The sequence below is a fragment of the Dromaius novaehollandiae genome, chromosome 12 (genome assembly GCF_036370855.1).
Source record: "Dromaius novaehollandiae isolate bDroNov1 chromosome 12, bDroNov1.hap1, whole genome shotgun sequence".
NCBI lineage: Eukaryota > Metazoa > Chordata > Aves > Casuariiformes > Dromaiidae > Dromaius > Dromaius novaehollandiae.
Window position 1 is genome coordinate 21,552,957 of NC_088109.1, and position 26,126 is coordinate 21,579,082.

A 26,126-nucleotide genomic window follows, 5' to 3' on the forward strand; every position below is an offset into this window, starting at 1 on the left:
CGTGAAGCTTTCCTGCCCAGACGCAAGTTCAACGAGCGCCGCGGTTCGGGTGGAAGCGCCGGGATTCCTGCCGGGTCCAGGCCTCCCACACGTGGGGGTTTTCCCCTAACTTTACACAGCTGGAAATATTAGTGGTTTTTAAGTCTTGCACATGCCTGCCTGTAGCACTGCGTGTCCTCCCTGCACGCAGGTGTCCAGGCACACAAGTGTCCCACAGGTGTGACCAGCGACACCACCTACTCACACTTCCCATCCTAGCGACCTTGCTCCCAGCTGCTAGCGAAATCGCCAAATTTTAACCATTTGCACTGAACTTGTTGCTGGGCATCTTGCCACAGGCCAACTTCTTCTACAAAGTCAAAGCTCAAACTGCCGCGACGCTCCCAAGAACCAAGACTGGAAAAAGCGCTGCTCCGGGTAAGCGACCCCGATGACCACTTCTCCGAGAGGTCGCGGAGCTCCCACACGTTGGGTCACACAGTCGTGAAAACGAGCCGGCAAGAGACGTGTCTGTGGGAGGGACGCGTGTGTCACCGCTGCCCACCTCCCCGCGCCCGGGCAGCCTGCGAGGGGAAGAGAAAGCCACCAGATTTGAATAGAGAGGAGACAAACGCCGGCTCAGGAAGCAGGAAAACCAGCAGACTAGGACCAGGAGAGAGGTGAACCGCGACCACCCAAGCAAGTCACCTATTTCGGGGTGGGGGATCACAGATTTTGTGCATCACGGAGGAACGGCGCGGCTCCCGTCCAGCTTGGCAGCAGGAAAGCTTTTGGAGACCTGCAGCTTGGTCAACCCAAGATGAAGTGGTGCAGGTACGGCCAAAGCAACATCCCCGACTTCAGGTGAGCTCCCTGCCCCTTTCCACAGCTCAGCCCCAAAACGTGGGGCATCCCAAGGCTTCTCAGCTAACGGGTCTTAAAAGCGATCTCGCCCACTCCAGGCAGTATCCATTTCTCTAAGAGAAATTGCTTCTCTCTGTTCTGAGAAAGACCTGCAAGGTCTTCGCGGACGGTTCCGGATGCAGAAAGCTTCAGCCCAGTTGGGCTGGCATGTAGTCATATTGGGTACAGCAGGGTTTCTTCAACAGGAAATGTTGAGCACTTTACTCTGGAAGTCTCTCTCTGTCTTTTTTTCCTAGAAACAGCACTGACCTCTTTCTAGGTTTCAGTAAAGAATCTAGAAATTAAGATTTTTTTAATGCTATGTTGCTGGTTTCCCGTGAAACATCAACTCTGTTTTCTCGTATTCTCTCTTATGCATGGAATTGGTAAAAAGCTTTACAGAAAAAAAAACCCAATATGCAATAAAACTATGTAACAACCCCTGTACAGGAGGGAGTAATTTATAGCTAAGGCTTTCCACATCTGACTAATGGGTCCATGCCCTTCAGGAAACAAAGGCATATTGCCTTTTCCTCCTTCCAGCCTCTTCAGAAAAAAAAAAAAAAAAAGGCAAAAGAAAGAAAATCCCTCTCTCTCAGTTGCCTCAGCTGAATTGCCCGCTCCCTGCAAGGACTCAGGGATCTCCTGGAGTGCAGCACAACGCGGTTTCCAAAACCCCCGCGCTCCCACCACGGAGCGGGCACAGCCCCGGCCGGCGTTCCCAGTTAGGACCCGCGAGCGTCACCCAGGCTGTCCTCTAGCTCGCGCAAAGGGTTTTCACCGGGGAGAGCTCTGAAGGAGCTCGAGCTTATGATAAGCAACGGCATACTTAACAGTTACATATTACTGTTCATGATAATGCAATATTTCATTTGGGTGATTTAAAAGTCCCTCTTGACCAACTTACAGTGAGACACCAAACGCTTCATCAATCACGACCATTTTTATTCACAATCCAGCGCAAAAACTACAGGGAGAGTTGAATTTTCAGTAACTCATTGGGGACGGTATTGCCACTAGCACTGAAAATCCTCCTATCTCACCAGTTTTTATGTTAGATTCAAATATATTTTCTTTCTAAGCAGCATTCCATTTTCCTGCATCCCTCTGCTGCGTTTCTTATCGTGGCAGGGTGAAAGAGTATCCAATTTAATATCTGTTTTGCAGGACAGGAGATTTTTTCATATCTTATGCACTAAGGAAAGCTGCAGGGGATGGCTTAGCAGGCTGAGCATCGGGTTTTAAATACCTAGACTCCCTGGAATCACAGATCCCATCAGGTCGACTGAGCCCTTCATGTTTCTGGGATAGATAAATTAAGTGTCATGCTGTTTACTTTGTCGGGATCTTTCCGATGAGACCTCTGAAGTTAAGGCCCTGTCTTGTTTTGCATGGAGTTTGAGGTTAAAGTCTCACAGTTAAGGCATAGCGGGGGGTGTTACCCTGATCTCACGAATGCTAATGGCAAATTCTGCCATTTCTGTAGGAGAGACATTTCCAGCGACCTACTCCCAACACTCCCATCAATGTTACTGGATGACCAAAGAAATTATTCAGCAGCTTATCTGCCTCAGTTTCACTGTTAAAGGAAAAAATACACCTCCTAGACCTTTAATTCGTAAGTTATACAAAAGACCGTCAGATCTACGGATGACAGAAGAGATGTATTAATCATTTTTATAGCCTCGCTTTTGCAGCTGGAGGTAGCCCTATGCTTCTGCGAAGTCAAACCCTCTTCCCACACCTCTCCGCCACGGGGCAGCTGTCGGCTCCCCCCTTCCCCGAGCCCATCGCACTCCCCACCTAAGGGGGCTGCAGAGGACGTCTGCCGTGGCCGTAAACGCCAGCGCCGCGAGACCTCCCGGTCGGGCGTGCTGCAAGCTTTCTGCAGCGGCCTGACCACGCAACGCACGCGGGAACAGCTATGGGTGGAAGAGGAGCAGCAAGCCCAGGCCCAAGTGGACCTGGAAGAACCCACCACGTCGCCGCAGCTCCCAATGAATCAGCCCCAGAGCTGTCGTTCAGAAACGTCAACTGTCTGCAATAGCAGCTCTTCAGAAAGAAATTGCTGGAGAGACGTAGCATGAAATAATCGCAGAAAACAACGTGGCGGTTTTGATGGACATGTGCAGAAGCATGCACCCATATTCACACATGGGCAAACACCCACCAACCTGGAACATCTCTGAGAGGTCCCTTCACCTGCAAGAGTTCATGCTTCTGTTCATGGGAAGCAGGCTCCCAGCTGAAGCAAGCTGCAGGCTCGGAGGAGGGCAGCTATAAATAGACACTTCTCACCTATTCCAGGTACAATTACTTTAATGCTCTTAGAAGATCCTAGGAAAGGAGGAAAAAGGCCATAGAAGACCCTAGGAAGGGAGGAAAAAGGCCAACTACAATAACTGTGATTATTAAAATCATTTTCCCTCCAAATGGAAATTAAGCTGAAAACAGATTTCCTTTTGAACTGGGAAAGGGAAAAGGTCTGTCCTTTGATTTGTTTTTACAACAGTTAACACAACAGTACACATGCCCTGCTTAGCGTACCAGAAGTAATAATTAACGTTCCTAAAATGTCGCACGTTACAACTATGCACCAAAGGCTGAGTCTGGCCATGGGCTGCACTGGCAGTGATTTTTCGCAGGTGGTCTCCTCTTCAGTGACACGCAACTCCACGGTTTCCTCCCAAACGACCCAAAGCCCTGCAGGAGCTCCAGCGCCCCGGCGTGCGAGCCTTAGCGCGCTGCCTTCGGAAAAGAGACGAGAAACAGTCCTTCAGCTCAGTTTACACATCGTTACAGTCAATCTGGTTTTTAATGTTTTTTGGCTAACCAGTGGACGTGATATCAAGCCATATTTGGAAAACATCCAGTATTCAGTCTAGGATATCTGAGGCTGCAAACATATTATTTGTATTGCAGGGGGGGAAAGCTTTACCAGTGAAAGGAACCAGACAAGCGGCTCTGCACAGGACCTGCTTTTACGGTGATGTTTGGTAGATTGGTCTTCCACTTCACAGAAGCAGGACAAAACCCCTCAGAAAGACAGACTGCAAAATTCCCTGCCAAACCTTTGCAAACCAAAGCAATGAAACTCAACCAACCCAAACCCAACCCAGCCAGCAGAATCCACTGTGAAGAACGAGGACCTGGGGCAAAGTCTGACTACACATTCTGCAATCGCAGGTCTGCATCTGCAGAGCTGAAAAGGCCTGATCTCCAGGGCTGAGCTTTCTGCAAGCCCAGCCACCTGACAGTGGCTGTAAACGCCTGGGTGAAGGACATTAAGGTCTGCTATATGTGCTCCGACTGTGACAGTGAAGAGAATTAAAGTAAAAGAAATAAGAGTCGTCAATGGATGGCGATTAAAACAGAACTTCTCTTTCAAGGTTGCTTCGAAATGAGTATTAAACCACCTCGTTAGCACTCCGTTTAATATAAGTTGGAAGCCAAAGGACATGGACAAACTCCTGGCCATCCTCAAGCCCTCGCCATGCCACGGGCTCGCAGGTATGACTCCGGGCTCAGCAGACCCAGAGGAAAAACAGGGCGGCAGCATGGAGATAAGAGCACATCCCTGCCCTAGGCGCGCATCTTGGCACCGGGACGCGGGCAGTGCCGCCGCGGGCTCGACCGGGCTGGCTCGACGCCCGCCGTATCCCCGTTTGCGGAGGGCAGCGAGATGGCCCAGAGCAGTGCCGGCTGCCTCAGGTGCACGCAGCTGCTTGAGCAAAGAGGCAAACCCCGCGCGTCCAGCGTGTCCCCAAATGCACCGAACCACGTCCCAAGCGCCTTGTAACAGGTCTCGGCCAAGTCAAAGCGAAGCAGCAAAAAAAAAAATAAATAAATAAAATTATTGGCCCTGACTCTTAGCTCCTGTTTGAGTGTTTTAAGCCACCTGTGGCCAGCTGGGACACTTTCTTTGGCGCCTGCATATTTGGAGGGAAGAAGTGGGAACAAAAAGCAGGATCCAAACTGTGTCTCCTCCAAGCATTGGCTGCTCGGGGGGAGCAGCCAAGGCCCCCGCATTGCCGCGGGCTCGTGACGGGGCCCTGCTCGCCGGGCACACCTGCGATTTCACATCAGCGAGCCAACGGAGGTTAAAAACGAACAGGACAAGGCGGATTTTAGATGTGAGCAAAATACTGCTCCTCGCTCCCTAGCAGGTTCAAGCACTAAAAGGTGGAACAGGATGGAATTGGTTTCAGTTTAAAGCCGCAGATGCAATCGCAGGGACAGAACACTTAAAGAGAAATGTATTTTCATGTAAACTTTTATGTGTCCATTCCCTGTAACCGGACATCAGGGAATATGTTAATAAACACCAGAGTGAGCAAAACACAGTAAAAAAAAAAAAAATCTGACCACAAACCGTCTCTTCCAAGATCTTAGAAATATTTCTGCAGCTTTACGCTGCAGGGAGCCAGGCAGACTCACATATAAGTTTGCATCTTAAACACAAGCACGCATACGTACAACCAAGGTTTTGCAAGTATTTGTTAGCCGTTCCACAGTATTGCCCGGGGTCAACGCCGCAGCTTATATTACAGCGCTTTTAATATAGCTGCAGTATCAGCCCCCAGGAAGGGGCCTTGGAAAGAAGCTGAAACGGTGACGGTTTGTGGCGCTGGGGATATTTCTGAGACACAGTTGCTGTTTACTGCGGTCCTATTTCCAACCAAGCTGCAAAGTCCACCCATAAAACATGAGGAGCATTTCTCTGGGTGTGGGACCGTGCGACACACACGCGGGCAGGAAGATCTTCAGCTGCCACGACCGGGCAGAGCTCCACTGGAACAGCGTTAGCCTCATCTGCATCAGAGTAGTTGGCCCATGAAGAGGAAAAGTGCTTTCAAAATCCCCAGTTACGGGGCTTCTCTCAGTATATATTTATGCACAAAGCTCAAATAATTTAATACCACGCCTCACTAATCATGTGAGTGCACAATTTTTGCAGGGGCAAACGGTTCTTGCGCATTTATATTGTGCATCTATTGCTTCTGGCTTGGAAAAGATATCTCAGAAACTTACTGGCACTTTTAAAGGTGGTATCTATCTATCTATGCCAGATATAATCAAGTGTGATTAATCGTAGGCTCACTAGGAGAGATTAACCTACTCTGTAAGGAGTCAAAAACTACTCGTGACGATGGCAAATCACAGCATATGGCCAACTGGACACCTTCGTTCCACTTCAAAGGGAAATTAAGTAATACACTCTGGGGTATGTTCTCCTCTTGTTACACTCGCGAACCCCCATTAATGCTAATGATTTCACAAAGTGTAAGAAAAATGCCACAAACATATAAAACAAAGCAAAGTTGGCCAAGAATATGCAAAAGCATATGCAAAGGGATCCAAAGAGCTTTAAAAAGAAACACAGCTTCTTTCCTCCTTCCTTTCTTTTCTTAAAAGCAAACGGCCTGCTGTACTGCAAAAGTATATAATTTGCCAACTAATGTAAAAAACTACAATTCATGAAAAATAGTGAAACGGAGACCAGAAATTCAAAGCCAGTGCAAGTCCATCATCTTAACAGGAGATCAGAAAACTGGCTCCTACAGTAAAAAAAGAACATCAATTCCAATTTTTCTAAGAAAACCATTTCCTACCAACTTTGAAAACGAGAATGCCTACACCGATCCATCTGGATTGTTTTGGCTCGGCTCCCTCACCCCTCCTCAGCTGGGTGGCTCAATGTTCGTCTAACCGCTAGGTCCGTGGGGTCCTCTCCTTGTTAACCTTCCACTTTGGGCTTCCAACTTCACACGGGAGGAAAACCACCTTTCAGAAACCTCACTTATTCTCAGTGACTTCTGAGGTGAGAGGTCACGTTTAGGTCCACATCCATGATGTCCGAGTGCTGCAGAAGGACAATATAGAGTTCATATATTCGGGTTAGGCCTCTCCCTACTTTCCTTTGATCGTTTTTTTATTTTTTAGAACCATCACAAGTTTGATGGCTCCAAAAGGACCGCAAACTCTTGCCCAAGTGTTGATGTTTAGACACAGAACGACATACGGAGATGACCTCCAACAAGCAGGTCTGTAATGGCAGCGTGCAATGGTTTGCTGTGGTGGAGCAGTGCCACAGCCAGTGACCACGCGGTCCCCACGGCTACCAACGGTTGTGCATTGCTATGAAGTAAGACACGGCGAGCACTGCAAGCACATTAACTGCTCCTGACAAACTTCACCCAGGAGGACCCTTCTCATGGAACAAGAGTCCTCTTTCCAAGTGGCTGTTATTCCAAGCCACAGGACGTTTTCCAGCGTGGTTATTAGCACCACCTCAGGAAGGGCTGTTCAAGATGAATCTTGTCTTTGAGCTAGCGAGAAAAATTCACAAGGGAAAAATCAGATTTGGAAACTAAACGTTTTGTAATCTCATGCCACGCAATTTGGTGCTCGGGCAAACTTCCAACCCTTTCAATAGCAGAAAAACAGACAAATTCATTGACTTCTGCCATCGCTTGGTGTATTGAGCCTGGCATGTGATACGATACCACACACATGTAAAAAGCTGTATAAGCGGAAAGGAGTGACGCACCCATGCACGGTGGTAGAGGAGACAGAAAGCATAACACACAAAATAAAGCGGAGCCAAAATAACCACTTCTGTTAAACAAATTTATCTTCTTACGTTCCCCTACCGAATTCGGCACGTCTTTCCTGGCTCTGCAAAGCAGGAGCACCCGGGCTATCTGCAGCAGTTCTGCTAACTGAAATTACCGCGTGCATCAGGACTGGCTTGTCCAGGCTCCGGGCGCAGACAGAGCATGAGAAACGGGGCGAAGAAAACTGGCAAAGACCATCAGCAACGCTGCGCACGACAATGTACTCTCAGATACGGCTCGGCTATTGCACTGCCCTTATCAGCAGACTCAAGTTCAAGGTCAGCCTTGATGCACTTACTGAAAGCTGACACTGCCTACACTCTGCAGTCAGCGCAACCTAAATCAAGCCTCCCAATTATTACCAGTAATTTTGTTTATTATTGCAGGGCCCGGGGACAAACAAAAAAGGAGCCTCATTGTGCTAGACATGGTACAAAAATGCTTAATTAGCCTCTCTGCGAGTTGCTCCCTTAGCTTTTTTTAAACAGGATATTTTCAAATATAAATAAATTCAAAATTCAGAATTCCAGAAATCGGTTTCCTGAAATGTGTTTCCGTAAACAACTATTGTAATGTTGCCTTTCTAAATTTCAGATGTACCCCAAACATTTAAGTCTCTCTCTCTCTCTCTCTTTTTTTTTTTTTTTTTGATTTAAAAGGAATCATATTATAAAATCTTGGCCTTCTGGGAGTTAATAGAATTTTGCCATTAATTTGAGCCAGGATTTGAACCCACATTTTCTCTTTATTATGTGAAAGTTGGGAAATGAGAGATTCTCTGTTGTTTCTCTCCTTCAACTGCAGCATTTATATACGGTGTATATAAATGTACGGGAATAGTCACAAACTGGAAAAAGAAATTTAAGTTTTAGCTCAACACGACAGGAATCGTCTGTGGAAGGTGGAGCCACGCTAAGGCAGCGGGGTCCAGCAGCGTAACAGCAGCAGCACGTGCCTAGAGGGGAGGAAGGCCGAGGCGTTATGGCAGCAAATAAAGACAAACCCGCTTTCTTCCTCATTTCCTGGCCTCACGGGGCCTCGAGGGAACCCGTGGGCCGGGCGCACAGCAGTCCCGGCACACAGCACATCGCGAGGCCGCAGTTACAGCGCTGGCTGCCACGGTCTGGTCCTCCACAGCTAGGGAGAAGCTGATGGAGCAACAGGGCAAGCGTGGGAGCTCTCCGGAAGCACATAAATGCCCTCAAAATGCTCATTTCCCTGGCATGATTAACGAAAGCAAATGGAGTAAACTACTTCTACATGCAAAGCAGAAAATCAATATAGCTTCCATCCAGGCAGCCAAAATCACAGCCCATCACCTTACGTACTCTTCATGTAAGAGGGACTTTCCACGAGTCCCACCTAAAGACCCGGCTTGGCAGCCTGCACCTCCCTGTAACACTCAGAAATCTCAGCGTGACATTAGTACTAAACAATATTCATTAAGAGCATAACACTAAAGTGCAACATGTAAGTAAATCAAACTCTCAATGCTCTATTTTACAAATTTCATGGGCCACTGGGGATAATTAAAAGGGTAATTATATAAAGTTGGTGCAGTTCTGAGATTCAAATGACATTTTCTGCTTTAAAGCACTTGATAATCTGGTATTTTTCTACTAAGACGGTCTTTTGTACTTTCATGGTCAAGCAGCATAAACAAACAAGAACTGTTTTTTAAGCAGTTTCAATCTCTTTCTCTCTCCCTCTCTCCACACCCTGTTTTTCTTGATGAATACCATTCACCACTTATTCCTAAAAGTCCTATATAGAGATATCAAGAAAAACGAGGCCTTTTGGGGGAAAAAAATGCTGACCACTATAAAATGATACTGAGCCTCAAAGCTGGCTTAAACCGTAGCTCTGAACAGGAGCGGTATTGCTTTGGGTGTTTACAGCACTGGAGTGCTGTTTGGTTTGTCACTGTGTTTAACCACTGCTCTAAAGCTAGCAAAGTACATTACTGGTAGTAACAGCTCATGAAAAATACAGCGAAGAAACTGCTAGTGGCAGAAGCATTTAACTTTCTTGTTAGCAGCCTCCCCCATGTGGCACTTTAGCACCAGCAAGTTGTTTATTATGTTCTGTGCCAGGCAAAACTGATTAAATGGGGCTCTTAAGAATCAAAGCGTTATAAATTCATGGAAATACAGCAAGCAATAAATTCCATGGAATTAAAAGCTTACTAGTGCTATTAGCATTTCAGGGTGTTTGCATTGTTAATACTGATGTGCAAAAATGATGTTCCTATAAGACAAGGCAAACCAACAGAACATATGCATTAGCTGTTGCATTTTTATACAATGTCATCATTACTTGTAAATTTTTTCCCCCAAAAACTAAAATGCTCATTAATGTTTTAAAGAAAAATCTGAACCAAAGCAGCGGTCTGTAGACCAACAATTTACATCCCCAGTAAAAGCATTATATATGAAACATAATGCCTTTATGACTCCGTGAAAGAGCAGGAGCTGGATCCCCCCAAGCACAGGTCTGCCCTGGATTTCGGAAGGAGAGAGCGGGGTAAGGCAGGTTACTACCTTCCCGACATAACACGGACATGTTACAACACCGCGACTTGCTCGGTACTAATCTAACAATTTAATAAGTAAACTCGGTGCATAGTAATTCTTCAGACCAAAAAGAAAGGGCAATCTAGTCTGAACCGGTGGTCAGTAAATCTGCCAGTAGCCCTCCACAGAGACACTTTTACTCCGGGTCTCTCTATCATCATTCCATGGAAATGACGCCGGTGGCAGGTGACTCGGTTCTATATCATTACGGGAGAGCTCTGCACATAACACTAAGGCAAAACTGGTGTTAGTCCTTCCCTTACGCTCATCTGTTTTTAGGTAGCTGATAACTTTGTAAATGGAATTCCCTTCAAGTGGAAACTTGGTAAAGAAGCCCTCTTAGGGACACGGCCAGGCCGGAGAAGAATGGGACATACTTTCCACAACTGTAGAGAAAATAGGCCTTGCAGCATTGAAAAAAAAAGTAAAAATAAAAGATTTGCGCCTGAGCTGCTCAAACACACAACAGACAAATAAGCTAACCTGCGATGTCTCTCCGAGGAGGAGGAGGGCAAATCTGGCTCTCCCTGCGCACAGGAATACCAAATCATGGGGTTGTTGCCACAGCTGAGGTTTCACATGTGAGTATATTCTGGACGGTACATCATCCTCAGCTGAAAATGCACAGAAGTCAAGAAAAAACAAGCAAGCTTTGTCCAGAACAAGCAGCACCCATGCCACAAAGTGACTCAGCCGCAGAGGTGGGAAATGGACCCCAAATCCCGATTCCCTGCTCACGCTCAGGAGAGACGCACGCATCCACACCAAAACCCCCCTCCCCAGGCACAGGGGAGCTAATGTTTTGTTTGCCTCCAGCAAAACAAAATGAAGCGGGAGGTTTAACCTGCTCTTAGGCACGTTGTCTTTTTGATGCATGCATGTCCCAGCAGTCACACATCTGCATCAGGAGAGAAATAGCCCAGTTTTTGGCAGTTATATGGTCCTTTTCATCTGAAAGCTGAAAATACACCACCACTGAGCCTTTACAGCTCCGGCTGCTACATAAAAAACGCCATTGCTGAATACACGCGGGGAGCGAGAGCTTTTTCTTAATGTCTAAACAGTTCCAAGTTCAAACCCATTAAAGTCCAGGTCACACCGCGATCATGTCACTATTAATGCATCCAGTTACATGCTGAGGGAAACCCAATATAAAACTATGATAAACTCTAGTTCTCCCCCAGAGATGCACTAAGGTCTTATCCAGATGATGCCACAGATCGCTCTTCACGGGCAGTGACCAGACGGATGTCAATGCCAAAGGAGAAAATCCAGGAAAGTCTCTATCCACTCATTTGCAAGTATAATAATATATAAAAATCTGCTCAAACATCTACAAAGTTTGTTTGGACCACTCTTCCCCTCCTCTGGGGGGAAGGACTTCTCGGCCCATTAATTAACTGCATCATGCTAACTGAACGCCGGCCCCGGGGACGGTCCCCGGCAAGCACACGGAGGGCTCGCTGTAGGCTGTCGACTGCTCTGACTGCGTAAGGTGGAAGCACTCCTGGATCCTCCCCTTGTGGATTAGCCAGCGTCCCATAATGCGGAGGATAACGGCAGCGTTCACACCCAGAGGAAAGGCTGAGACAGGAGAGGAGACGCCAGGAGAGGGTGGAGAGGCACAGAGGGTGCGTGGCCTTATGAAGGAGAAGCTCTCTGGAGCCTCAGCGTTCACCAGATCATGGAAAGGAGGCACAGACAAGGAAAAAGAGAAGGAGGTGGCTTTGAACCCTTCTTCCAGACAGCAGCAAGGATCTGCAGGAAGGTTCTGCAAGGACAGAAAAGATGCAGAAAAACCTCAAATGGAAGAAAGCTCGTAGATGAATACAGGCCACAAGAGTAGAGAAGTGCAAGCAGCAGAACCCACGGAGACGCTGGGACTCAGGAGATGGTTGCTCGGGGAGGCTGCCTCAACGGCTGCATGTCCCGAAACACACGGGACGAGACTAGAAGCCAGCAGGAAGCACCCTTGGGAGCCCGGATGGAAACTACTGCTCCACCGCCAGGGCAGGTATCGCAGAAGCGACATCTCCGAGTGCCTCGCTCAGGTGACAAGTGCAGTGACAGCCCCCAAGTCCCACACGGCCAATGCCATCGCTGCGGGTTGTCCCAGTACAGCCTCTAATCTGAGACCAAACTGGTCCAAACCTGTGGGCCAGGCGGCTTCTGCAGTATCTACAAACACGATACATCAGGAGAAAAAAACCCAAACGCAACCTTTCTGAGTATCAGAGTTGCATTGCTCCAAGCCCTAGCTGAGAAAAAGGACAGCAGAAAATGGAAGAAAGGAACCGTGAAAGGGCAGAGTAAATTTATGGGACAAACAACTCTTTCTAATGCTCTACAAAAACTCAATGCCTCAACAAAACAAAAAAGAAAAGAACAGCACTTGAACATATCCCCAAGCAACATATTTCCCAGAAAGTTTGCTCCCCTGTGGCAGTCCATCGGAGGTCCAGGGTGGACAGACCTACGCACGTACATCTAGGACTTCGATCTACGAATTGCATGAGATTAGATAGGCTGCGACAGCGGTGATCCCACGGCGCCTGTAGGTCTTCCCCCGCTCCTAAACCAAAGACAGCTCCAAGTCTACGCAGCAGCAGTAAGAGATTGGTGACACCGCAGGGCACAGGACACCGCAGCCAGCGCACACCACGCGTGCCCATCACCGCCTTAGCGGCACCGGGACGCAAGCACGGGCATCGCAGCTCCTCTCCGAGCTTTCCAACACACCAGCTGTGCCGGGAAAGGAGGGGCTGGGAGAAAAGGGCAAAAGGACTTTCTTAGACTGTGTGACCATATCGAGCACCTAGAAAAAACTACCTTTTTTCTGAGTGTACTTCAAGCTGAGTTAACCACAACACCTCACGGAGCAGTAATACTCCAGCTGGCTGCATGACATGAACATATGACACACTAACTACACAAACTTCTAGAGAATTAGCTAGCACACGTGGGATTTACACTACACACATGTGGGATTTTCACCACCCTTTAAGCAATTCTCAGAAACTCATGATAGGGTTAATAAACTCTGCAAAAAATGGTGAATGCTCTCAGAGGTTCAAAAAAAAATTTTTTTTTTTACAGAATAACTTAAAAAATAAATTTCAAATGATTTTAAAAATATCACCTCAGGTATTCAGTGTCATCAGAGATAAATTTTAAATAGCCAAATTCAGCAGCTTTAAACTAAATTTTTTCAGTTATCCAGCTTTCAAAAGAAGAGAGGCCAGATTCTCCTGTTAACATGAATATAAATCCAGACAATTCTTCCAATTTCTAAAAACATTTTGCCTAATTAGTATTTTTTTTTCTCCACAACGTGTATTTATTTGCTGTGAAATCAAAGGTAGATCGGAATTGTTTTAAAGATAATGGGGAGCAAATAACAAGTTTGGAACCTTGCAGCCTTACCCGGGCAATTTGTCTCGTATAATTGACTCAGCAGACATGCTTACAATTTCTTACAACTTTTACAAGACCTCCTGTGGGCTTATTTTACTGTTCTCCCAAACGGAGCTCTGAGAGCTTTGAATGTCCTTAGCAAGTAGCACCAAAAGCAATCATCTATCCCTCCTTAAAGCAAACCAAAACAAACAAAAAAGCAAACTGTTCCTCGCTGGACATCAGATCTCAAAGAGGAATAAAGATGCAAAAGAATCTGCAGCGCTTCAGAAAATCATTTTTCTGATGTTTTCCAAAAACAACATTTTTAACAATGTTCAAATTGTGTTCAGTAAAGGGTCTAAAAACAAAATTTTCCCAATGAAAATTACCCTGTCCAATTATCAGAATAAAATTTAAATGAAGAATAACGGCAGCCATAAAGCAAACACAAAGAGTAAAAGTAACCGCAAGGCATTTTAGCTGGGAATAACTTCTCAAGTTAAAAAGGGGTTAAAAATCCCCCTCCCCATCCCCCCAAAAGGAAATTGTCTCATTGCCCATATTATTGATTTATGCTGTTGTTAGGTTTTAAAAGTAGCACTTTCTATTTCTAAGATCGTCACAAACAATTACTAATGTCCGTCTCCCCACGGCAGCGCTGCATTGGTGGAAGTGCCCCGTGGGCAGGAAATGCGGTGCCCTTCCACAGACGTTTCCTTCCACCAGTGGCACCCACTAACCCTTAACGTGTCGGAGGATTAAACGAAACGCTTGTATCCCAAATATAATATGGATAAGCATAGGGACTCTGCTATTAAAAATACCGCAAAGGCTATGACGGGAGAAGAAAGCAGATACTACTCGAAGGGTGCCAGTTTATCTCTGTTAAAAAAAAAAGGAGGGGGGAAATAATTTTACTTTTGTAAAACAAAATAAAAAGGGATCATCATATTTCAACAGAAATGCATTCTGAAAAGCCATGTTATAAACTACTGATATTAATGGTTTGCAGTGGAAATGACGTCAGAGTCATAGTTACAAATGTCCAAATGTTTGTGCTACCCTACTAAAAAAATAAACAGTGAGCTCAGAGTCAGAAATGACCCTTTTGCAATTAAGCACTATTACGCAAAACACCCTGGAAAGTATATGGGCAGCAGAGGTGGGAGAGTCCCAAATTAAAATTCACAGATTGCACCGGGAGAAACGCTTAGCAATTAAACATCTTGGAGGTGGCGTCTGAAGTTCCTGCCATTAGCAGAAGTGAAAAACACTTTCATATGCTGCAATGAGAAATATGGGCAGGCAATCAGGGCCAAAAACATTTTTTTTTTTTAATGCCTTGGCTTTAGTACGAGCTACCAAATAGAAAGGGTGGCCTCCTGCAATGCCCACTGACATCACTGGTCTTGTACCACTGCCACTGTAAAATATTGTTGCTGCTGCTGTAGGACAGTAACTTCGGCATGCCGGAAGATATACTTCTGGTGTGGTAGAAGGCAACAGGCAGTGACCTCAGAGATGACCGAATAAAATATGAAATACGCAATATGAATCTATTTCTGGTGTCATTTTCTCACTTTGCGAGATTTTAAAACGCAGATATGAGCACCATCTTTGCAGTATGAATTTTCCAAAGGCAGGTTTCACGCCTGCAAATCTGCAAGTGGTTCTTGTCCTCGCCACGAGAAGCGGGCAGGGCTACGAGATATTAATAGACAACTGCCGCGCATTAACGCCCATTAGCCTATTTGCACAAGCAAACGGCCGTCACGGTTGCATCCATTGCACTGCGCCTTTTGACAGACACAAGGGCAAGTTTTAGCACAACTCTCAACACACAGTGAGATTGTTTGCTTGCTTCACAAGGAAACCTTGCAGCTGGCTCTTTCCAGCACATTTGTTTTTGCATTAGAGACAGAGCCTGAGCCCAGGGTATCAGTAACCTAGGCCTGGCTTCCGGACTAACGAGGAGCAACATCATTCCTACCCATGCCGTTTGCAATCCCTTCCCCACCCGAGCCACGGTAAAACACAGCATGTCCTGACACAGTTATCCACGGCCTTGAAGCAGCAGGCTGGGAATTGCACAACCGGCACTGCACAGTGCGTCACGAGCACTTCCCACCCCGTGTCCTTGGTGCATCCGTGGTTAGGCCAAGGTGGACAGGACCAAGCCAACACGGTCTCACCCTTCCCTTGTACACGGCAGAGAACCATTTTTAGCCTGTTTTCAGTTTGTCAGTTCCAAGTAATTTTTCTGAACATAAGGGCCAGTGTTGAGCACCTTTGACGGAGGCGCTGATGTTAAGTTGCTATGCGCTTTCCAAAACGGGGCAGTTAAGCGAAGGGAGACCCAACCTCGCACACCCTGACTGGTCCTGCCAAAGAGACATGGAAAATTATAGCAAAGTTTGGGGGACACACTACAAAGGCCAGAGAGAGACCGTCCTACCAACATCCTGCATCTGTACTCCATTTCCCCACAGAAGCCTTTTTTGCTCAGTTTTCCGTTTGCCCCTGGCAGCCCCACGCTGGCCCATGCATGCCACCGAGAAACTTCCCACATCGCCCTCACGCAGGCATGCAGGCAGAAAAGGCCAGTTTACCACCCCAGAAGAGCTCACAAACAGGAGAAGATTAACACAAGCGATGAACCCGTTGAACACAGCCCATGGCAAAGGGATGCTCTCAAAGCGAGAGGAGAGGCTGCTCCTGGACCACTGGTGGCAGAACCAGAACAGGCTCCAAAGACCCAAACGCAGCTTCTACAGCAGCCTTCCCCAAACTGCTCAGGCTGCCTTTTAAATGAGATGATGGTACTTTGAACGCCTGAAGTAATACAAATCCGCACTTGCGTTTTACTGAAGATCGTATCAAGCATCTACCTAAGATAAATGGAAGAAACACAGTAGGATTATGCAAAATACTGACCAAATCTTGCTCACTTTTGCAGCTTCGTGAAGACCAGAAGGATTTGGTCCACGAGCGTCAGATAAGAGGATCAAAACCTGCTACTGTCTGTCTTACAGCTGAGAAACATATTTTTCTACCAACCCACTTGAAGATTTATAATACATTAAGGAACATTAAGAAGAAGAAGAAGAAGAAGAAAAGCTAAATGGGCCAAAAGCAAACAAAAGAAACATGTTCTCTTGAGATTGCTAATGCTGGCAGACAATAGCGCAGAGAGAACTCCTCTGACAGATCTTTGAAGTCTTCAATACAGCATGCTAGTGGTCCATGTTAATGAGATTTGCTCAAATACTTTTTAAGTTATTCCAAAATGTCTTAATCTATTTTCAAATCTTCTTGACCCAATTGCTTCAGAAAAGTCACGACTTTGCCCATCTCCAGACTAAAACTTCTCATTAAAGCAGGTACGAACTTTAAACAATTTGCGTTGCCAAAGGACCATAATCATCTTTTTTTTTCGGTTTACCCCAAAACATACAGGTAATATTGTAATTTCTGTTATTAAAGATTAGAGAAAGACTTTGCACCTCATATCACCTTTCTGTTTGAAAGGTCTTAACAGGTCGGATACTGCAACTTCACCCAACAATGAGAACGTAAATAAATGCAGTTTTAGATGGGGACCAACACACACTCTAGTCACTCAAGTTACATGACTAGCACCACACCACAAAGTCAGCAGCGGACATCAAAACTCAACGGAGGTGTCCTGAATCCCCATCTGCTGCTCAGTGCAATGCAAGCACTGTTGCAAAATGTTCCTAGCATGCCATGCCAGAGCCATACACAGAAGCATCCATATACTGCATCTTCTGGGATTTCAGGCCATTTTTGCTCTGTAATACGCTTTAGGACCAGTGGGTCAAAAGCAGGAAAAGTCAAGGCGCCAAAATCAGCAGGGAAAAAATCACTCTAATCACCTCCCGAGTCATGAGCAGGGAAACCCAGAGATACGAGAAGGGGGAGATGCATGTGGAGGCCAATGAAGAAGCGGCACAGTGACATATTTGACACAGTTTTAGAGCTACGACTCTTCCTGAGAAAACAAAGTGGTGTGACTGTTGGAGAAAAATAATTTTTTTGTCCCAGAACCACATTGTTTTCTACATAAACAAACTGTGCAACACATTTTTTGTATTGCGCTTTGGAAAAAAATCCTTCTGACCTTTCTCCTGACTTGCAGGAAAGGAGAAGAGAAGGAGAAAATAGAATAAAAAAATTTACAGCTCAGACCCACAGATTCACCTGTTGACCATCTTATTTGGTTCTGAGTTGCAGCAGGCAGCTACTATTTTATTATCAATATTTAATCAGCATTTAATTCTGACAAGCATTAACATTTGAAATTTTAAGCTAAGTGTAACTTTGCTAAGTCCTTTTGTGCTGATTTTTTTCCCCCTGTTAGGGTTTTCTGAAGGATTCTATCTTTGCTATCTTAAAAGTTTGCATGTGTCTTTTGTTATCAGTAATGTACAACTTTAGTAGCATGTTTTGTACTTTTCAATTTTTCAGCATGCAAGCTATCCCTGATTTACAATGCTCACTGAACGCGTTTGATTATTGAAAATGCACTTAAACAAATGACTGCTTCTGGAAAACTAACACTATTGTCCATAATTTCTGTAAAAATACATTTCCCCTCCCTTCTCCCCAAATCAAACATTTCAATTCAAATTCTTACTTTGAGCAAAACTGGCATATAATTAGGCATTACGCCTAACAGTGCTAAATAAAGGAGAACGTAAACAGCTTAATTCTGAAGGTTTAACCATCAGAGCCCCTTGCCGTATCTGTTCAGTTATCTGTGTCGCTGTTAAAGAGTTCTTTGGAGCTCGCGGAAACAAGCAACAAGCCAAACATGAAGCATAAAAACCTATTTTATCAGCGCTGTGCTGTGATCCCGCTTTGCACGCCCCAGGCCAGGCTCCCACGCCGTCCGGGGATGCAGGGAACCGCGCGGCCGCCCCTCGAGGAGCGCAGAGACTTGCTCTGTAACCGCGCCGAGCGGCTTACCCGCTAACTCAGAAGATGGGATTTCACCTGAAATTAAGCTATCAAGCAATTGAGCTCAAACTCAATCAACCAAGCCCTTAACCTTCCCTGTTTCGGTGGCACTGCTCTAATTAGGACTCTATCACTATTTCCATTACTATCTCCCATTCTCATGGTTTATTATCTCGGCCGTTTCAATTCTTGCCAAGTCGAAATTTGACATCCAGTTTCTTAGACCACGTATCATTCATTATGGTTTTATTTTATCAAATATTTTGCAAGATTAGGGGCTGATCCTGCAGCAAATAGCTTTCCAAAGAAAACAGCACCTCTCATTGCGATGGAAGCAGGAGGGATCCATACTTTCTCACAGTCCCAACATTAAAGCACGCATGGAGCAACTTTTTCATTAAGTTGTGAATTTTGTTGCACGATTTGGAAACATATGCTCGAACTTGTGTACAGCATGCCTACACAGTACCTGATCCATGGGAAATTTCACAAAGGGCAGCGGTGTTTTCTCTGCTCCTCAGTGTCTTCCCACTGAGACCGGGCTGTCTTCCAGAAGACAGAGGTTACCTGAACCCTATTTACCAGCTCTGTCTAGGGGTCCTGGATGCGGCTCAATGACCCACGACATCCAGGCAGTCGGACCGAATGATCTAACGGTCCTTCTCGGGGATATAGTCTACCCAAATCGCCCAACCTGGCTGCTGTTGAACGATGCATGCCAGAGGGTTTGCCCAGCACCCGCTGTGTCCTGACCATAGTAATACAAAATACGGCTGGTTTTGGAGACACCGGTAACAAGCTTGAAGCTAGTTTAAAGGTAGTGTTTTGCACTTATCACAAATGAGATTCCTAGTTTCCATGTGTCACAGAGTACCATGTCCCCACATTGAGCCATAGCTCCACAAGGATCCCATAAATTCTGAGGTAGTCTGTTGCACCTAGGACTTAACATTTTTCCTTATTCCACAAAAAAAAAGAAAAAAAAAAAGAGAGAGAAACACCACTGCAAAGCAAGGAACCACCATCTTCTTAAACTGCAAGCCTTCCAGAGCAGGACCTGCCCTGGCTTCAAAATCTGAACTGCATCTAATACCTCATGGCTCCACCATAAAAAACAGTAATATTCAAATCTTGAAGAGAGGCATATATCATCCTGCTGACATAAACCATGGGCATGGCCAAGGATTGCAATATTCACTTGAACTTCATGAATTTCATGCTTCCCAAATAGATATTTTTGGCAACAAAGAACTGAAAAAACACATCGTCCTTAGATCTATTTTAATTTAAAACAGAAGAGAACATGGACATTTTTTCCCCTTGAAGTACATTTTAATAAAATTAAAAACAAAAATAGCTCTCATTCACTCAGATGCATTTAGTCATTCTGCAAAATTCTAAGTTTGAAATGAAATCAGCATTTTATATTCAAACAAGGTCAAGAGAACAGTACTAACGAGCACTGACATCACAGCGAACAGCAGCCACTGCTTAACGGTTACATCAGTGTTGCTTGTTGCTATGGTGCTTAACCGACTATTAATTTCTGAAAGAAGGTGATTATAAAGCAGCCATATGAACCTCAGTCAGATGACACCCTTCAGCACCAAGCACCGCTCCGCGTTACTCCTGTCTCCTGCAAGTTAATTTTATGAATCGCCACTTTTGTGAGGTTAATACCCCTCTCCTGCCTGCAACTTTGGGCCAGCGGAAAGGCAAGGAGTCACCTGGGGAGGAAGGGACCTTTGCGTTGCGTTCGATAAAAATCATTTTTACAGAGCACTCTTTCTTTTCCTTTTTGCTACACTCAGAAAAAGACCAAAAAGCACGCGGTGGAGCGGCTGCAGCGCTAAGCGAGCAATCGCGGCGATGGCCACGTTGGGCTCTCCATTGGGCTGCTCCACAGCCGGGAGGATCCGCGTCCCGGGCGCCGGCGGCCCGCCACCGATAACGCGACCCAGCCTCAAACCCGCCGGCAGGACCGGCTCCGACCCGGAGGCGTGCAAAGCTGCGCTGGTATTTACCTTCCTCAGTTGCTCCCGGGAAGCAATCTTCAGTTACAGCCACCCAAAGAGGCCACTCTTCTTACCCTGCAGAGAGAGAGGGCAACACACGTGACTGCTGGGTCAGGGTTAGCGACGACCGAGGCGCTTTCATTGGCACCGCATTTGCAAGCGCAAACATAAATAAAACAACAAATGAACCTAATCGCGTTTAATGGTGAATGACTTTCTGAGAGAGTTAATAAAAACAATCAAGTCACAGGACTGCTGCTTATCAGTACCAGCCAGTGCGAGGCTCTTCAGTGCAGCAAGAACAACTTGGTCTTTGGGAGAAAAAAAAAGGAGAAAAGAAAAAAGAACCATGGAGATGAGACATCTTTGTTCTCTAGCATAAACTTTCTTAATCTTGATGTCTATCAATCTATTTTCGGTTTGAATAATATATGAGTTCAGCCCTTTGTTTCAGAGATCTGGCTATTGTCTGAATGGGTTCTCCTTATTTGAGGCATTTTGAGACCATTTGTAACCACTGCTATTTTAGCTCCTGGATCTTTTCTTTTTTCATCCTTTTCCATAGAGACACAGTCTTAGATGAGGTTTTACAACTAGCTGCATCTTTCGTGCCTAATGCAAAAAGTTGTTTACTGTCTTGGGGTGTCTTCTTGCTACGCACAACCAGAGCCCACCAAATCTGCCAAGGTGGCAAGAACAGCAGCTCTTACCAGGAAAAATAATTAAAGTGTATCTTTATAAAAAGTAGGAGGGAGAAAACAGCACGTGTGGTTTTTTTTACCCTGTATATTACTGCATCTTGTGTACTCTCTCTTATGCAAAAGAGTATGTAATCTTCTAAGAAACATGACAATCTGCCACTTTCTGTTCATGTAATTGGGATCAACATATGGTACAAGAGAAAAGAAAAACATTTGTTTATTAATTTAGATCAAGTTACTAACTCAAACCACTAACAGCATTCGGCATTAATTCCACATCAATTGACCAAATAGCTTAATAGAGTAAAATTATAAGACAATTTCACTGAAATGTTGATCTTCTGCTTCGGGGGGGAGAACAGCATATAAGGAAGACAGGCAGAAACAGGCAATAGTTTGCCGACACAGATGACATCACACGAAACGGAAACTCAATGACATGTCGATGCGCAAGAAAGAGCTACGTGAAACTCCATTTCATAAAATTCACAGAGTGATGTGAATTTTGGGGGTGTTTGTGAAACTCATCGAATGATAAGTTACGCTATTTACATAAATAGGTGCAGCTTTTTTTTTCTTTTTCTTTTTAACCAAAGTAGTAAAATATCAACCTCTGGGAAAAATCAGAATCTTCATTAAATTCTTTCAATAGAAAATGTACACATTTGCCATTTATTTTGGAAGGAAAAGGGCTTTCACAATGAGAATGAGGCATTACCTCTTCGCCATTGAAAACTGACTACTTTTAGCCAGGAAAAAGGTTATCTTGAGGTGAAATTAATATTGTTTTCATCTGCTAACTGGCATTATTATTATTATTATCATCATCTTTATTATTATCTTTATTGGTACTTCATATATATTTTGAGGGAGCAGTTTTTCACAGTTCTTGTAATGAAGTCCTGGCAGATCAGGGGCCAAAACGCCCAAGTGTTTGCTGTCTAGGAAGCACCAGCAGCTTCGCCGGGGCTCGTGCGCAAGACGCTCCTGCTTCTGCATTGGAAAGGACATAACAGTACTCCATCATCATAGGTCAGGTCTCACCTTCCTGCGAGTATGTAAAACAATACATCTTTTATGTAAAATACATGACCTCTGACACACGATGTGCTCTTAGATTAGCAACAATAAAGGCTTTTCTCCTGCTTTGCTGCGGGGGTTATCTTGGGTTTGACACTTCAAACCTCTTTTCATATTTATCTATTTTATAAATTTTCTGTATATTTGGCAGGCAGATCTTTATTTTGGCAGTATTTTGCAAGCAGACTTCACTTCTACCCGGAGCCTTCATGATAGCAAGTCAACCATCTTAAAATGCACTTCTTAAGGAAACTGCTGAAAATGACACATTCGCATAAAATGTGCATAAAATAAACCTTTCGGGAGTGCCTTAAAACACAGGTAACATTTTTCTAAACATGCCTGTCACGCATGAAATAAATATGTGACAGGGAAACCCAGTAACACTGGCCCAACGCTAACTCAAGGGAGACAAGCATGGTCTACCGAGCGCAACACAAGACCGTGGGCTCAGGAGGACTTGAGCACTTCTCACAAATCGGTGAGACTGAAGCCTGGGCTGCTCTCACGTCTGGTTATCTCAGTTGAGATACGTGCTACCTGACTTCCAAAAATTTGGATAACGAACCCTTAAAATCAAAACGAGCAGCAGAGACAGCTGTTCACACCTGTGAAAATTTCTCATTAAGAGTCTAGAAGTCAAGTATCTCAAAATGTAGAAACACAAATACAGACTTTCCCCCTGAAAATGTTTATATGGGCGAGTCAACTGATGCAGGCAACACACATTCCTTCCATCACGCTGTCTTTAAGATAAACACAAAGTACCATCAACACTGTAAGTGCGTGCATGGAGCAAACAAAGAAAAAATCCCAGCCTACCAAAGCAAGACACTTCGTAGACTCATATTTTCCCCAAAGGGGATGATTAAAAAAGAAAACCACACCACATACAAAAATCCACTTTGCAAGCAGCGGTGGCCATATAGACTCGGGAGTCAAAGGGAAGCTCTCCAACCTAACGCCTGGGGTGCAGTCCCACCAGCTCAACTGGATTTACACACAGGGAAAAGGCCGCACAAAACTCTTGCCCGGTTCGGATTTTACTAGACATTCCTGGAAACGGTGGGTTTACTCACCAAGAGCCTCGGTTTACCCATCAACGAGACGGGAACGCGAGTTCTTTCTGTAATGACTTTTGAAAGCCATGGATGCAAAGATACTATTGTTATCACCAATTTCACTAGGGTTTTTTGAATTGACAACTGGTAATAACCCTAAAAAAGTTCATGACCTGACCCAGGGCCATAATCTTTTTGGTTAATTTTACCAGAAAGCACGCTTATCACTTTGGATCAGGTGCTACCAATTCACTCTGGTACCAGGGTACCAGACAACCAGCTCCAGGCTTTGCAGTCTTCCCCGCTCTCGGGTCGGACCATTGAACACTTCGATCCCACAACCCATATTCGATTTAGTAGCCGCCTCCTTCAGTACTGCTATTTGTATCAGGGAGGTAATTTCAGGAAAGCTAATTCTGAGCCATCGCTGCAAAGCTAAATTTAACCAATAACACAAAGAATACACAGAAATAGACAGCACTGCAGAAGAAAGTTTTACTTAGAAGAGTAACATTTTTACTAATACCTCAGCAAGAATAGCCTTGTATATAGCCAAAAATAGACAAACAAAGACCTTGATCCCACACAAACTGGCTGTGAGTAATTTTACACAGGAAAGTAGAACATCGGTTGAACTGCTCCCCTGCTCAGAATTATTTGCGTAATTTTTTGCCCGTGTCCCAGCCTTGAGAAGCCTACAAATCATTATTGGAAACCTAAACCAGGGAGGGAATCTCCCCTCCATTACCTAGAAAGCACAATATTTATTTTTTTTTTTTAAGTGCAACAAAAGATTGCTTCCAAAATCTGATTTCCATTCATTTTTCTCATACGAGACCTAATTTCTCAGCCGAAATATATTTAATGTGCCTGTTTGAAATATTTACTAGCGGCTTTCCCGAAAGCTTTAAAATATCAGAACTTGATAATCAAAACAAGCACTTTCGTGCAATATTTTTTTCCAAATAAAGTGAACCATAACCATCGAATACAGCTACTTCCTTCCCTTCAAAGCTCCCTAAGTTACACTCAGCTACACGCAGGCTGGAATATGCCCTTCTGTTGTCATCAGTACTATTCTGCTGTCATGTGAGGGGACAGAGGCATTCGATGATCCTATCAGCTGCAAATTAGTAGGAGAAAAAAAAAAACCCTTTTATTTGGTATTTTGCTAATCCTGAAAATACAAGGTGTACCGTGGTCGTGGAGAGCAGCACCTGGCAGCAGACAGGTTTGAGGGCCCGTCCTGCAGCAGGTTGCTGAGCGGACCCCGGTTGGGTTGCTTGTACCAACACCCGTAAATCCCCTGTACCGTCGCTTGGCGGGTGGACTGAAGTCATCCCTCCAGTTCTGCTGTGCTTTTATTTAAGGGGCACCCAGCAGCCCAATAAATACATTAATTTTTTTTAAATACTCCAAGAGGAAATATTTTCCTGCCCCTAACCGAGGTGGCTATCTGCTGTTGTGCGGCGTGCGTTAAATAACAGGAGAAGCGGCCCAGGAGACACCCTGCGCCAGGAGCCATCACCTCCTCCCGGGAGAGCGAGACGCAGGTGAGCAGCAGCCTGCGAGCGCAACGTGCACTTCTTTCGCCCGGCTTCGAAGAGGGGGAAACGGATTTGGTACAGGCCAAACGCAGGGATACGGGCGCTCGCTGCCTCGCTGCTGCTCGGCGGAGGGAGAGAGGGAGGGAGGGAGCAAATCCGCCTGTATTTTCATTTTCAGTCATTAGCAGGCTGCTCAGAAGCTCCGGCTGGTGCTCTTGATTTATTCCAAATGGAAATAAAATAAAAATAAATAATAGCGCGAGGACAAAGCTAGGCGCAGCGCGTTTTCCCTACCCAGAATAACACCACCTTTCAAGTCCCCCGTAACCTTGGGGAAGGATCGCCCGGCGTTAGCCAACGCCACTAGACTAATCACGAGCCGTCCCTCCCCCCTTTTTAATAGCTCTTATAGGAAACACGGACGCAGCTAACAGACGAGTTAGGCACGGCTCGCTTCCAGCGGAGAATCCGAACGGCAGCTTTGCATCCTTGGACGCCGCGCTGGTCGCCGGCCTCGCACACGCGGCACGCGGAGCGGCCATCGCGCCCCGCGACGGAGCGCTGCAACCCGCCACCTCTCCCCAGCTCCTCAAAACAACCCTCAGTGCCAGCCTTAACCGTTGTGTGCCTGGGCTGCAACTCCCATCTCGAGACTCGACCTCACGCAGCTGAAGTGCTCATAGGAAATATTCCCTCCCTAACCACGGTGGAGCAACCACCGCCGGCGCAGGGCTTGCAGTATTACTAACTGGCAGCTCTGCAAAGCCAGAAAACAACAACAAAAAAGGGCTAAGCCGTTACTTTTCAAGACTCATACGGCGTGCAGTTAGGTCTATTTTGCAAAGCGACATCCTTAGGAAACGCTGACGATTCCCCTGCGTGCTGCAAACGCACCTTCCCCGCCGCGAGCTGCTGCTGCAGCTGCCTCGCTTCACCCATCCTGCGTTCAGCCCCGAGAGCAAAGCTGCGGCTTTTTTTTAAAGAAAAAAACCCTTCCGTATCGCCAGGGCCGCTCCTCCCGGCCGCGGTGCCAAGGGCTCGCCGGCCTGGCCAGCGCGCCATGCAAGCCGTGCGGGAGCCGCGGCCGAGCAGGCTGCCCGGGGCCCCGACCTCCCTTACCTGCCCGCAAAGTGCTACCCGTGGTCATGGTCATGTGGAAATATTGTCGAGGTATCCTTTAACAGCCTTTAAATATTGAAGCCTAAAAACAATATTTGCTGTTTTACCTTTGAAGCTTTAACAAAAGCTTTGTTTTAGCATTTACCTCAGTGTGC

The 26,126-nt window shown here is 45.7% G+C and overlaps 1 protein-coding gene across 13 annotated transcripts in view; it reads right to left on the reverse strand.

The window, feature by feature from the left end:
* FOXP1 (forkhead box P1) overlaps positions 1–26,126 on the reverse strand; it is a 376,121-nt gene that overhangs the window by 191,999 nt on the left and 157,996 nt on the right. For all 13 annotated transcript variants that reach the window (XM_064519202.1, XM_064519196.1, XM_064519200.1 and 10 more), the window contains one exon: positions 20,473–20,538. The gene's annotated coding sequence lies outside the window, so the exon portion shown is untranslated. The remainder of the gene's footprint in view (positions 1–20,472; positions 20,539–26,126) is intronic.